General features: G+C 48.1%; 1 long non-coding RNA gene across 1 annotated transcript; it reads left to right on the forward strand.

The window, feature by feature from the left end:
• Nucleotides 1-1,357: 1,357 nt before the first annotated feature.
• Nucleotides 1,358-13,491, forward strand: LOC147095724 (uncharacterized). Its single transcript, XR_015074820.1, has 2 exons — nucleotides 1,358-3,465; nucleotides 9,957-13,491. It is a non-coding gene; the product is annotated as an uncharacterized LOC147095724 (long non-coding RNA).
• Nucleotides 13,492-13,931: the final 440 nt, after the last annotated feature.

Raw genomic sequence — 13,931 nt, forward strand, 5'->3', positions numbered from 1 at the left:
TATTCTCCTTAGAGCAGAGACGGTTAAGGGAAGATTGGATAGACGTGTTCAAAATTATGAAGGGTTTTGATAGAGTAAATGAGGATAAACTGTTTCCAGTGGCAGAAGGGCCGGTGACCAGAGGACACAGATTTAAGGTAATGGGTAAAAGAATCAGAGGGGACATGAGGTGAAAAATTACACAGTGTGTTGTTACGATCTGGAATGTGCTGCCTGAAAGGGCTGTGGAAGCAGATTCAATAGTAACTTTCAAAATGAAATTGGATCAATGCTTGAAGAGGAAAGAGTTGCTGGGATATGGGGAATGAGCAGGGGAGTGGGACTAATTGGATAAATTCAAATAAAGAGCCGGCACAGGCAACATGGATGAATGGCCTCCTTCTGTGCTGTGTCACAACAGCTCAAATTCTCTGCCATTTGGTGAACTAGAGGTTGCACTGCCCCTGGTGCCTCGGTGAACAGTTCAGCCAAACAGAACCAGAAGGTTCCAGTTTCAACTCCAGGCGTGTGCTGAGATATCAGATATTGGGCCAGTAATTCCGGTCCCAACGCGTGAGTACGGACGGTGTACTCACGCGTGGGCCCGATGGAAGTGCCGGTTTTCAGGATGCACAGCGCATGCGCTGAAAACCGGCATTTCCTGTCCTCTGAACCAAGGGGTTAAGAGGCGGAACGCGTACGACATATCAGGCAGCGCGTGCGCGCTGAATTTCCTTTTTTTGTAAAGAGTTGCCCGTGCGTAAAGGCCTCCGGTTTTTACGCTTGAAAATACCAGACGTAAGTACTTAGTTTTACAGGTAAGTGGTCTATTAATACAATTTAGAATTTTTTTTCCACAGGTTTATTATTTTTAAAGAATTTACAGTAAGGTAAGTGTATTTTTAAACTCTATTTGTTAAAAAAATTTTTTTTTAATTTGATTAATTATTTTAAATAGTTTTTTTATAGTTATTCATAGTTCATTTATTTAGTGGGATTTTTTAAAACTTTTATTTGTAGTTTAAGTGCTGTTTTGGGCGCCCTGAGTTTTCATGAGTTTGACAGTTCTTACTATCAAACTCATGAATGAACTTTTGCAACCTCCCATTGGTTGCCCAGTGCCCACGTGATCCCAGCCGGCTCATCAAAATAACTACGCTTTAATTCTGTTTAAAACTACTTTACATTCTTCAAAATAATTTAAAAGTATTTAAAACTTTATAAAAGTTACCTAAAGATTAATAAAAATACAAAAAATTTCTTAAAAATGCTGCTCTGCATGTAAAATTGCTTTGCAGCTTGTGTTAAAAATTGGGGGCGTGGCCTATGTTAAGGAGACCTCAAGGGGCGTGTCTAACTTAGACTCCGCGCTCGAGGCTTCGCGCTGGCTGCACTCCTGGGCGGCGTGACGTCAGACGCTGCCCGGGAGTAATCAACTGAAAACAGGAATTGCAAGTGTCCCGGGAGCCGAACGGCAGGCGCGCCGGGTAAGTGCTCATCGGGGGCTTGCACGCGCGGCAAGCCCCCGAGCCTAATTTCTGGGCCATTAGCAGGGACAGTGACTACAATAACCCGGTCTAGCTAGAGAAAATCAGGAGATGGTCCACCGTGCAATGATTTACATTGGGAATTGCAGGGGGTAAAACTGCCTGTGGGTGGCGACACAACACAGGCGGACTGGCATTTGCCGACCGTTATACAGCGCAATGTTCAGTTCTGTGGAAGTTATTGGAGCTGAATATTGGGCAGAATGTTTAACAGGTAACCAATGCGATGCTGCCTGCTTATGCCAATGTCTAATTTCACCCCAAGGTGTTCAATTTGAGAAATGATAAATTTGCGCTTTACTTTTACGTCCTTTCCTTAACAAGGAATAGTCGTGAAGAACGACGTTTGGACGAGATACAAGAGGAGGGTCTTCAAATTCATCTCAGGTGGTGGCGCACAACGGGCGCTGCTGTCAATCGGACTGAATATCAGGCGCTGCGTATAACAGGCGGCCAAACCTATACTGCCCGCTTTGTGAATTTCTAGGCTGAGGTCTCCACTGAAGGAGCCTATTAATACTTCCAGTCATATTTCATTAACAATCTGCTACTACTGACTCCATTGAAGAGATTGCATACACCTCACGTGTTCCTTCCTTTAGCATTTATCGACCGAATCAACTTTCTTTCACCCACTATGCTCCCTGTACAATTGACTGGTCAAAACCAAACACTGGTGGCTTCAGGGAGGGGGAGAGGAGGCTGCACCGAATCCTTGTGGTGTAGAAATGCTGTCACCAGCAGTGTGTAGAGCGCAGAGTGACATCGCTCACTTCCTTTCAACAAACGGAGCTGTCGATCAACATTAATTTATATTGAGGTGAGTCTGATCCATTCAGTGCTCACTGAGGTCAGAAGGCTTCAAAAAGAGACAAGTCGCTTGTGTGTGGGAGAGCTCAGACTGGCCACCTGTTACAATGGGCTGCCACGGGAGTAAAAAGTCATCGGATCGACTGGCCCAGCCTCAAGTCACCTCTGATCGCAGCAGTGTGGGGGGCCAAGGGGGACCTCAGGCCCCCAGTACCAGCCGCCATCCTGAATCCAGCCAGCCTGTGGTAACGCTGCACCACCCTGAATCCACCCAGCCTGGGGCAATGCTGCACCACCCTGAATCCACCCAGCCTGTGGTAACGCTGCACCACCCTGAATCCAGCCAGCCTGGGACAGTGCTGCACCACCCTGAATCCACCCAGCCTGTGGTAACGCTGCACCACCCTGAATCCAGCCAGCCTGGGACAGTGCTGCACCACCCTGAATCCACCCAGCCTGTGGTAACGCTGCACCACCCTGAATCCACCCAGCCTGGGACAGCGCTGCACCACCCTGAATCCACCCAGCCTGTGGTAACGCTGCACCACCCTGAATCCACCCAGCCTGGGACAGCGCTGCACCACCCTGAATCCACCCAGCCTGGGGCAGCGTTGGCGCCTCATCCTCTCCCCGGTCAGAATGTGGAGCCCGCTCATTCCCAGATCGTGTTTTCGGGGATTCCCAACAGCAGCTCAGAGACTCCTGAACAACCGGTGACCCCCAGCCAGGCTCCCGCTCTACTCGGGGCGGTAGTGGGACCCGAAATGGAATTCTTTAACTTATTCTTCCAGAAGATGAACGACGTTACAGAGTTTCCGGGGATCGAGGACCGCTGGTATGGTGCACTCGACAATGCTGATCGTGGAATCGTGAGATGGAATGTGATTTGGGATGACCAGATTGGCTACTGCGACACCTTGCGTCGTGTAAAGCGATACGTAGCATACGACGCGTTCGACCGCGTTACTCTCCGTTGCTTGCTTGGTATTGCGTGTGGGGTGGTGCAAAAGAGGATAAGGCAGTTTATAAACGCAGTACTCAGAGATTCAAATCACTTAAATGTTTTGACGATCTGGGTTGATATCTTGATAACCCTGGAGCGTTTAGAGCAACCGACTGCATGAAAACGGTAAGCCCGAACAATAAAAGCGCCTGGTGGAGTGAGATCCGATTTGTGCGGGGGGATTCGGGCCGGGTTTTGCTCTCACAGTGCCAGCCAGTCACTGCACTCACTCTCGCCCACAGACTATCTCGGGGCTTTTGCACTGGAACTTGCAGTGAGTAGAAATCCAAAAACAGCGCGGCGCCCTCTGGAGGGGATCTGGCGCCTGTGTGAACAGGGCAAGTAATCTCCTTAAAGAATCAGATTGAAGAATCCTCACTGAGACACAGAGTCCGAAACAGGAAGTGTCAGTTAGAATAAGAACATCACATAAGACCATAAGAAATAGGAGCAGGAGTCGGCCATTCGGCCCCCGAGCCTGCTCCGCCATTCAATGAGATCATGGCTGATCTGATCTTGGCCTCAACTCCACTTCCCTGCCCGCTCCCCGTAACCCTCTGTTTTTCAAAAATCTGTCAATCTCCACCTTGAATATATTCAATGACTCCGCCTCCACCACTCTCTGGGGTAGAGAATTCCAGAGATTCAGGACCCTCTGAGAGAAGAAATTCCTCCTCATCTCCGTTTTATATGGGTGACCCCTTATTCTGAAACTATGCTGTGGCGGTTCCACCGGGTGTCCCTTACACATATAATGTATATAATTCAGTTTAACCTAACTATGTATATTACTTACCTGTTTGGGCCGTTGCCCCTTTAACTTACCTGTTTGGGCCGTTGCCCCTTTAACTTACCTGTGGGGGCCGTTGCCCCTTTAAGACGCGCCCTAGCGCGCTGACGTCACGTCATGAATTACGTGACGTACGCGCGGCGGCCGCTGGCCCGACTCGGCCTTCCATGACGGCCGCCGGCACAGCCCGGCCTACCGCGACTTCGGCCGCATCGGCCGGCAGACATGAGCGACGCGATCCCCCGCGGCAAGCGCCGGCTCAGCTCGGCCTCCAGCTCCTGCTCCCGCAGTCGCGACTTCGGCCTCAACGGCCAGCTTCCGTACCGGGTGAACGCGCCGACGTATTGGCGCGGGTCACGTGACCGTCCCAAGCGCAGGCCAACACGCTAACGTCAGGACGCGGTCATGTGACACCCGAAGAGCGGGAAAACGCGACTGAGCGTGATGACGTCATCACGCTCTCCCGAGGACTACGGACTCAGTCCTCGTGGAGTCCCCATCAGAGAAAGACCTACCTCGCATTGCTCCTGTGTAAAGCCAGCTTACCTACTGTATTTCGTCAGTTCCAGTTAATAAACAACTTAGTAATTATTCATCTGAAGTCGAACTAAATTATTTAGTAGGCATTCGTCCCTAGAGGTCAACACAAATACCTACAATGTCCCCTAGTTCTAGATTCCCCCACGAGGAAAAACATCTTCTCAGCATCTACCCTGTCAAGCTCCCTCAGAATCTTATATATTTCAATAAGATCACCTTCATTCTTCTGAGCGCCAATGAGTATCGGCCCAACCTGCTCAACCTTTCCTCATAAGACAATCCCTTCAACTCAGGAATCAACCCAGTGAACCTTCTCTGAACTGCCTCCAATGCAAGTATGTCCTTTCTTAAATAAGGAGACCAAAACTGTACGCAGTACTCCAGGTGTAGTCTCACCAAAGCCCTGTACAGTTGTAGCAAGACTTCCCTACTTTTATACTCCAGCCCCCTTGCAATAAAGGCCAATATTCCATTTGCCTTCCTAATTACTTGCTGTACCTGCGTGCTAACTTTTTGTATTTCATGTACGAGGACACCCAGATCCTTCTGTACCGCAGCATTCTGTAGTCTCACCATTTAAATAATATTTTGCTTTTCTATTCTTCCTACCAAAGTGGATAACCTTACATTTTCCCACATTATACTCCATCTGCCAAATCTTTGCCCACTCACTTAACCTATCTATATCCCTTTGCAGATTCTTTGTGTCCTCCTCACAACTTTTTTGCATCTGTGTTCACTATGGAGAAAGACGATGTAGACATAGAAATCAGGCAAGGGGACTGTGACATACTTGAACATATTAGCATCGAGAGGGAGGAGGTACTAGCGGTTTTAGCAGGCCAAAAAGTGGATAAATCCCCAGGCCCGGATGAGACGTATCCCAGGCTGTTGTGGGAGGCAAAGGAGGAGATTGCAGGGGCTCTGACACAAATTTTCAGAACCTCTCTGGCCACAGGGGATGTACCAGAGGACTGGAGAACAGCTAACGTAGTACCATTATTCAAGAAGGGTAGCAGGGATAAACCAGGGAATTACAGGCCAGTGAGCCTAACATCTGTGGTAGGGAAATTATTGGAAAAAATTCTGAGGGACAAAATTAGTCTCTACTTGGAGAGGCAAGGATTAATCGGGGATAGTCAGCATGGCTTTGTCAAGGGTAAATCATGTCTGACCAATCTGATTGAATTTTTCGAGGGGGTGACTAGGTGTGTGGATGAGGGAAATGCTGTGGATGTGGTTTACATGGACTTCAGTAAAGCTTTTGACAAAGTCCCGCATAGGAGACTGGTCAAGAAGGTAAGAGCCCATGGGATCCAGGGTGCCTTGGCGCGTTGGATCCTAAACTGGCTGAGTGGCAGGAGGCAGAGGGTGATGGTCGAAGGTTGCTTTTGTGACTGGAAGCCTGTGTCCAGTGGGGTACCTCAGGGATCGGTGCTGGGTCCCTTGCTGTTTGTGATCTACATAAATGATTTGGATGAGAATGTAAAAGGTATGATCAGTAAGTTCGCAGATGACACGAAAATTGGTGGGGTGGTAAATTGCGATGAGGAAAGCCTCAGGCTACAGGACGATATAAACGGGTTGGTCAGATGGGCGGAAAAGTGGCAAATGGAATTTAACCCTGAAAAGTGCGAGGTGATGCATTTTGGATGGACAAATAAGGCAAGGGAATACATAATGAGTGGTAGGACCCTAGGAAGTACAGAGGGTCAGAGGGACCTTGGTGTACATGTACATAGATCCCTGAAGGCAGCGGAACAGGTAGGTAAGGTGGTTAAAAAGGCATATGGGATACTTGCCTTCATTAGCCGAGGCATAGAATATAAGAGCAGGGAGGTTATGATGGAGCTGTACAAAACGCTGGTGAGGCCACAGCTGGAGTACTGTGTGCAGTTCTGGTCGCCTCACTATAGGAAGGATGTGATTGCTTTGGAGAGGGTGCAGAGAAGATTCACCAGGATGTTACCGGGGATGGAGCACCTCAGCTATGAAGAAAGACTAAACAGGCTGGGGTTGTTTTCCTTGGAGCAAAGAAGGCTGAGGGGGGACCTGATCGAGGTGTACAAAATGATGAGGGGCATAGATAGGGTAGATAAAGAGGAACTTTTCCCCTTAGTAGGGGGGTCAATAACAAGGGGGCATAGATTCAAGGTAAGGGGCAGGAGGTTTAGAGGGGATTTGAGGAGGAACTTTTTCACCCAGAGGGTGGTTGGAATCTGGAACTCACTGCCTGAAAGGGTGGTAGAGGCAGGAACCCTCACAACATTCAAGAAGCATTTGGATGAGCACTTGAAATGCCATAGCATACAAGGCTATGGACCAAGTGCTGGAAAATGGGATTAGACTGGACAGGGATGGATGGGCGGCGCGGACACGATGGGCCGAAGGGCCTCTTTCTGTGCTGTATGACTCTATGACTCCTCACAACTTGCTTTCCCACCTATCTTTGTATCATCAGCAAATTTGGCGACAGTACACTCTGTCCCTTCATGCAAGTCATTAATATAGATTGTAAATAGTTGCCCCAACACTGATCCCTGTGGCACCCCACTAGTTACAGTTTGCCAACCCGAAAATGACCTATTTATCCCAATTCTGTCTTCTGTTAGTTAGCCAATCCTCTATCCATGCTAATATATTACCCCCAACCCTGTGAGCTCTTATCTTGTGCAATAACCTTTTATGTGGCACCTTATCGAATAGTTAATTCAATGTCAAATCATGTACAGAAAGTGAAATAAAGATCGGAAAAGAAAGATGGAATTAAGAGAGATATAAAAGATCAGAAAGAAAAAGTTTTAAAAACTTACTTTTTAGTTTTTTTAAAATCGCCAACAGTAATCACATTCTGAAGGAATGAGACTCCACACTTGTTAAAGTTAATTTTCAGTGCCAGAGAGGTTGTTTGGCCGACTTATTACGCCGTTAAACATTCAATTATCCTGGAATGGACAAGCCCGAACTTTTTCTAGCATGTTTATTGAGTAACTAGTGGGAAAGTCTGCAACTTCACGCCCTTCATGTGGTTCAATGCCGAGTCTCTCAGTGAGGTACCGGTGTAACGAAGCTTCTGGGGAGCAGGGCATCTCGGACAGCAATTTGCTGATTTCCATGTTTAACTGTGCAAGTGCGGGCGAATGGATAGCCTCACTGTTATTCTCAATGCAAAATCCGGGCCGTTGTCACCCACGGACAATCCGAAGCAAGAATTGTGAAGCCAACAGTTAAGAAATGGCTCGTAGACTCAATCGAGTTTAAAATGTAAAATAACATTTCCATCCGTCAGATTGTATTTTGACTCTCAGCGGGGGCAGAAACAAGCATTATCGGATGGGCTGCCCGTTGTCCCCCGACCCCAGTTTCCTTTCCAGCGACAGCCGCCATGTAAAAGTTATACATTTTATAAAATAAAAAGTGTATACAAGCCAGACAATTCCCAAAGTTATCCCTGTGAACGGGAGGTGTTATTTTCTTCATTGAAGGAAAGGGAATTTAGCAACAATAATTTCAGTTCATTGCCTAAATATTTCCTCAACCCTGCCTTACAAAGACTGGGGTAGGGATTCCACATAATAGCACGCAGACACTGCCAGGTTTATCACCCAGACACTGCCAGGAACAGGAAACAGACAATGCCAGATACAGGAACCAGACACTACCAGCCACAGCACCCAGACACTGCCAGGGACAGGACCCAGACACTGCCAGGTACAGGACCCAGACACTGCCAGGTACAGGACCCAGACACTGCCAGGGACAGGACCCAGACACTGCCAGGGACAGGACCCAGACACTGCCAGGGACAGGACCCAGACACTGCCAGGTACAGGACCCAGACACTGCCAGGTACAGGACCCAGACATTGCCAGGGACAGGACCCAGACACTGCCAGGGACAGGACCCAGACACTGCCAGGTACAGGACCCAGACACTGCCATACAGGACCCAGACACTGCCAGGTACAGGACCCAGACACTGCCAGGTACAGGACCCAGACACTGCCAGGTACAGGACCCAGACACTGCCAGGGACAGGACCCAGACACTGCCAGGGACAGGACCCAGACACTGCCCGGTACAGGACCCAGACACTGCCTGCTGCAGGACCCAGACACTGCCCGGTACACGACCCAGACACTGCCCGGTACACGACCCAGACACTGCCCGGTACAGGACCCAGACACTGCCCGGTACAGGACCCAGACACTGCCCGGTACAGGACCCAGACACTGCCAGGTACAGGACCCAGACACTGCCAGGTACAGGACCCAGACACTGCCTGCTACAGGACCCAGACACGGCCAGGTACAGGACCCAGACACTGCCTGCTACAGGACCCAGACACGGCCAGGTACAGGACCCAGACACTGCCAGGTACAGGACCCAGACACTGCCTGCTACAGGACCCAGACACTGCCCGGTACAGGATCCAGACTCTGCCAGGTACAGGATCCAGACACTGCCCGGTACAGGACCCAGACACTGCCAGGGACAGGACCCAGACACTGCCTGGTACAGGACCCAGACACTGCCTGGTACAGGACCCAGACACTGCCTGGTACAGGACCCAGACACTGCCTGGTACAGGACCCAGACACTGACAGATACAGGACCCAGACACTGCCAGGTACAGGACCCAGACACTGCCATACAGGACCCAGACACTGATAGATACAGGACCCAGACACTGCCATTCAGGACCCAGACACTGCCAGGTACAGGACCCAGACACTGACAGGTACAGGACCCAGACATGGCCAGGTACAGGACCCAGACACTGCCAGGGACAGGACCCAGACAGGGACAGGACCCAGACACAGCCAGGGACAGGACCCAGACACTGCCATACAAGACCCAGACACTGACAGATACAGGACCCAGACACTGCCAGGTACAGGACCCAGACACTGCCAGGTACAGGACCCAGACACTGACAGGTACAGGACCCAGACACTGACAGATACAGGACCCAGACACTGACAGATACAGGACCCAGACACTGACAGATGCAGGACCCAGACACTGACAGATACAAGACCCAGACACTGCCATACAGGTCCCAGACACTGACAGACACAGGACCAAGACACTGCCATACAGGACCCAGACACTGACAGATACAGGATGCAGACACTGACAGGTACAAGACCTAGATATTGGCAGGTAGGGGAGCAGTAATCTGATGATTCTTTTGGTAGGTGGATATTGGGATCATCCCGCCCTGCGGAGTGGTGGAAAATTCTGTGTGGTACGAGTTCACGCCAAATATTTTTGCTGATTTGCAGGCTACAATTTGGAATCCGGATGTCACCGCAACTGTTGTTACTATTCCTTCGCCCTCGGAAAGGCGAATGTCGGGTACGTCACCGCTGTAAGGACCTGGAAAACAGTCTATGATACATTCTGGAATCTCCTACTTCGCAACAATCCCAAGAAAGATAGAAAGCCAAAAATAAAAGCGATGTATATAAAAGTGCGTGGTGTGGTGGGATCCGAACAGTGCAGGAAGATCAACGTCACCCAAACACGATCCAAAGTAGGAATTGTACTTTGTGGAGTGAACAGTTAAGAAATGACTTGTGGGATCAATCAAATTTTAAAAAAGATGAAAGGTATTTTGAATTGTTATAGAGCAGCGGGTGATCAGGATAGATTTTAACCATCAGTCTTCGCGGATCACTCTCCCATTGTACACCTGGCCCCCAGTTTCCTTCCCAATGATTTCAACGCAAAAGAATATCGGGTGGGGTGCATAACGAGCGACAATCCATGACGGCCGAAAGTTACAATCTACGCCCATGAGCCTGCAATTAAAAGGACAATTTAGGACTGATGTACTCGCTGCAATAAGTACAATTTGATTTGAGGGGGTAATTTTAATCTAAATGGCAGGGCAGGAATCTCACGGGATCGGGTGGAACGCCAGTTTTAAACCCCGCCCAATATTACACTGTTGACTTCAATGGAGCGGTGAGTACCTGCCTTAGAAAGACCATAGATCACGAAAGTTAGGGCGTGTGAGCCAATGAAGGACTGCAGCGCAACATATAATTGTGGGAAAGAAGCCTGTTTGTGTAAACAAGATTACAGCTGCCAAAGCAATGCCTTGATTGATAAGGAAACGGCGCTCTCGCAGCATGTTAGAGGGCCCTTGTTAGTATGTTTACTCGGTAACTGTCTTTCAGCCTAATGGTCCAAGTGACAGATGTAACAAGAGTCACGTAGGCGATAGTTTTCAGGACTTAAATATAGAGACAGATAGCAGCTTAGTGCTTCCCCCAGGATGAAGAGCTGTCAGCCAGAACCAAGGTAAAGCATGGCTCCAAATCAAAGGTGTTGCTATGGGTACCCGCATGGGCCCTATCTATGCCTGCCTTTTTGTGGGATATGTGGAACACTCTTTGTTCCAGTCCTACTCGGGTCCCCTCCCTCACCTCTTTGCTTCCAATTTCCACCCTTTCCTCACCTTCACATGGTCCAGCTCCGACTCTTCCCTTCCCTTCCTTGTGTTATATCCGAGTAGTAAGGTTCAATAACTACGATAAGTGAGGCTTCAGGAACTCAAAACTTTACTTTTAATTACACAGAATAAGGAGAGAACAGAACTCCTACAGCCACAGGCATGCACTCTGTATTTCTTGCTGCACGAGCAAACCAACATGGAGGATGCTATGATGTCATTCTACCCATAATGCAATTTTACCTTAAGACTAGTAAATATAATCCCTTTGCATTTGTCTCCCTCTGGTGGATAACTTAAGCATTACATCCGAGATTACTATATCCCCCCCCTCTTAAGTTACAACAATTCTTAACAACATTCTTAAAAAGTCCATAAGGAAACTCCTTTAACGATAGTCCATTCTGAACGAATTTAGCAGGTCGTGATAAATCACTCTGGCGGCTTGTGAGTCCTTGTTGAACGTCTTACAGTCAAGTCCCTGCTTGGTCCGCATCACCTTCTCCAAACCTGCGGCTCTTGGTCCTTTTGTCATGGTGGTCCTTTTGTCATGGTTCTCCTTTTGTTTGAACTGTCGGTTTTCCATCTTCCTTTTTAGATCTGGGTGAACCAGGTCAAGAGTGGAGAGTAGTCGACGTCCTAACAATAACTCAGCAGGAGAGAGTCCTGTGGTAGATTGAGGTGTTATTCTGTAGCTGAACAGAACTCTTGACACCTTTGCTGTCAAACTCCCTTCTGCACTTTTTTTCATCATCTCCTTAAATGTTTGTACGGCTCTCTCCGCAAGTCCATTTGAAGACGGATGATATGGAGCTGAAGTCACGTGCACTATGCCATTGTTTCTCATGAACTCTTTTGTTTCTGTACTCACAAAACACGTGGCATTGTCACTTACTACGATCTCCTGTATCCCTTGATTACTAAAACTCCTACGCAGGCAGTCTATAGTAACTGTAGATGGAGCAGAATTTACAGGATACACATCCATCCATTTGGAATGTGCATCAATGATTATGAGGAACATCTTTCCCATGAATGGACCCGCATAATCAACATGTAATCTTCTCCATGGTTTATCCGGCCACTCCCAGGGGTGGAGTGGAGCCGCTGCCGGTGCCTTCCTGTGTTCTTGACAAGTGCTGCATGTCTTGACTAGATGTTCTATCTCCTCATCTAGCTTTGGCCACCACAAGTAACTCCTTGCCAATGCTTTCATACGCGAAACTCAAGGATGACACTGATGTAGCTGCACTAGGATAGACTGTCGTGCTGGCTGTGGAATAATCACTCGAGCTCCCCACAACACGCAACCATCCTGCACACTCAGCTCTGTCTTCCTGACACTGAGGTGTGAAATCAGTCCCTTCCGGATGTTGTGGCCAACCCCACATTATATATTCTCGGACTCTAGACAGTACTGGATCCTTACCAGTCCAAGTCCTTACTTGTTCTGCGGTCACAATTGCCGTGTCCGTGTCCTCCAACATCAAAACTCTGTCCTCTGGAGCTGCATGGATAGGTGTACCTGGTAGTGGAAGACGGCTCAAGGCATCTGCATTCCCATGGTACTTGCCCGCTTTGTCGACATAAATCTTAGCTGGGGCGCCATTAAATGTTCCAAGTTCTTCCTTGAACACATTCTCATGTTCAGTCAACACGTCTTGCAAAGACAACTGTTTGCCTCTCTCCATTTGATTTATTGCTCCCCAATCTAATTTAAGTTCTTTTATCCAGCCCCGACCTAACAAGTTTGGTCCAGAACCCGATACTACAACTACAGGTAGTTGTTCCATGGTGTCCCTGTGTTTCACAGTTACAATAGCTGTACCCAATGTTGCCACTCGTTCACTGGTATAGGTTTTAAGCTTCATAGAGCAAGACTTTAACTCTGGAACTTTTGCACGGTTCCACAATTTTGAATACTCTTCCCTGTTCATTATGGTAACACCACATCCAGTATCCACCTCAAAGTTGACCTTAGTGTCATTTACTATCAGTTGCAAAGTGATGGGATCCACTTTTGGAATGTCCTCTACCATACTATGCCTTATGAACATGTCGTCTTCTTTCTCAGCTTCTCCACTGATGTGATGTGCTCCCTGTTTTTTCACTTCTCTTACCAGGTTTTGCTTTTCTCCCCCTTTAGGTTTGTGTACCTCCAGGGTAGCTTTTGCCCTGCATGCACGTTTTATATGTCCTTTTTTCCCACACTTGTGGCACTTTTCCTCCAGAAACCTGCATTCCCTTGCCAGGTGATCTCCATTGCATCGATAACATGCCTTTAAATGCTCACGTTGTGATTTCGGACCCATACTTAACTTGTGCACAATAAACTGACTTCCAACTTGCTTTGTAGTAGACCAGTCGCAACCTTGTATTTCTTTTACATCTCGGTTCGCTGTCTATTAATTGAGCAAGTTCCAACACTTTTTCATACGTAAGCCCAGTCTCGGACAATAATCTCCTCTGTATTCGAGCATCCATTATCCCGCAAACCAGCCTATCTCGCAGCATGTCTTTCAAGCTGTTCCCGTAATTGCAATCATGTGCCAGTTTTCTCAACACCGCTACATAATCCAACACAGTTTCTCCCGGTATCCTGTTCCGTGAATTAAATTTGAAACGCTGTACAATCTCACTCGGTCTGGGATTGAAATGTTCCTTTAGCAAGTCCACTAATTCAGTAAATGATTTATCTCCAGGCTTTGCAGGACTGCATAAGTTTCTCAATAAACTATATGTCAGACTTCCCACCGAAGTTAGCAAAATAGCTCTCCTTTTTCCAACATCGACAATACCA

This window comes from Somniosus microcephalus, unplaced genomic scaffold, assembly GCF_052327205.1.
Source record: "Somniosus microcephalus isolate GS21.2 unplaced genomic scaffold, FLI_Smic_1.0 unresolved_chr1, whole genome shotgun sequence".
NCBI classification, from domain to species: domain Eukaryota; kingdom Metazoa; phylum Chordata; class Chondrichthyes; order Squaliformes; family Somniosidae; genus Somniosus; species Somniosus microcephalus.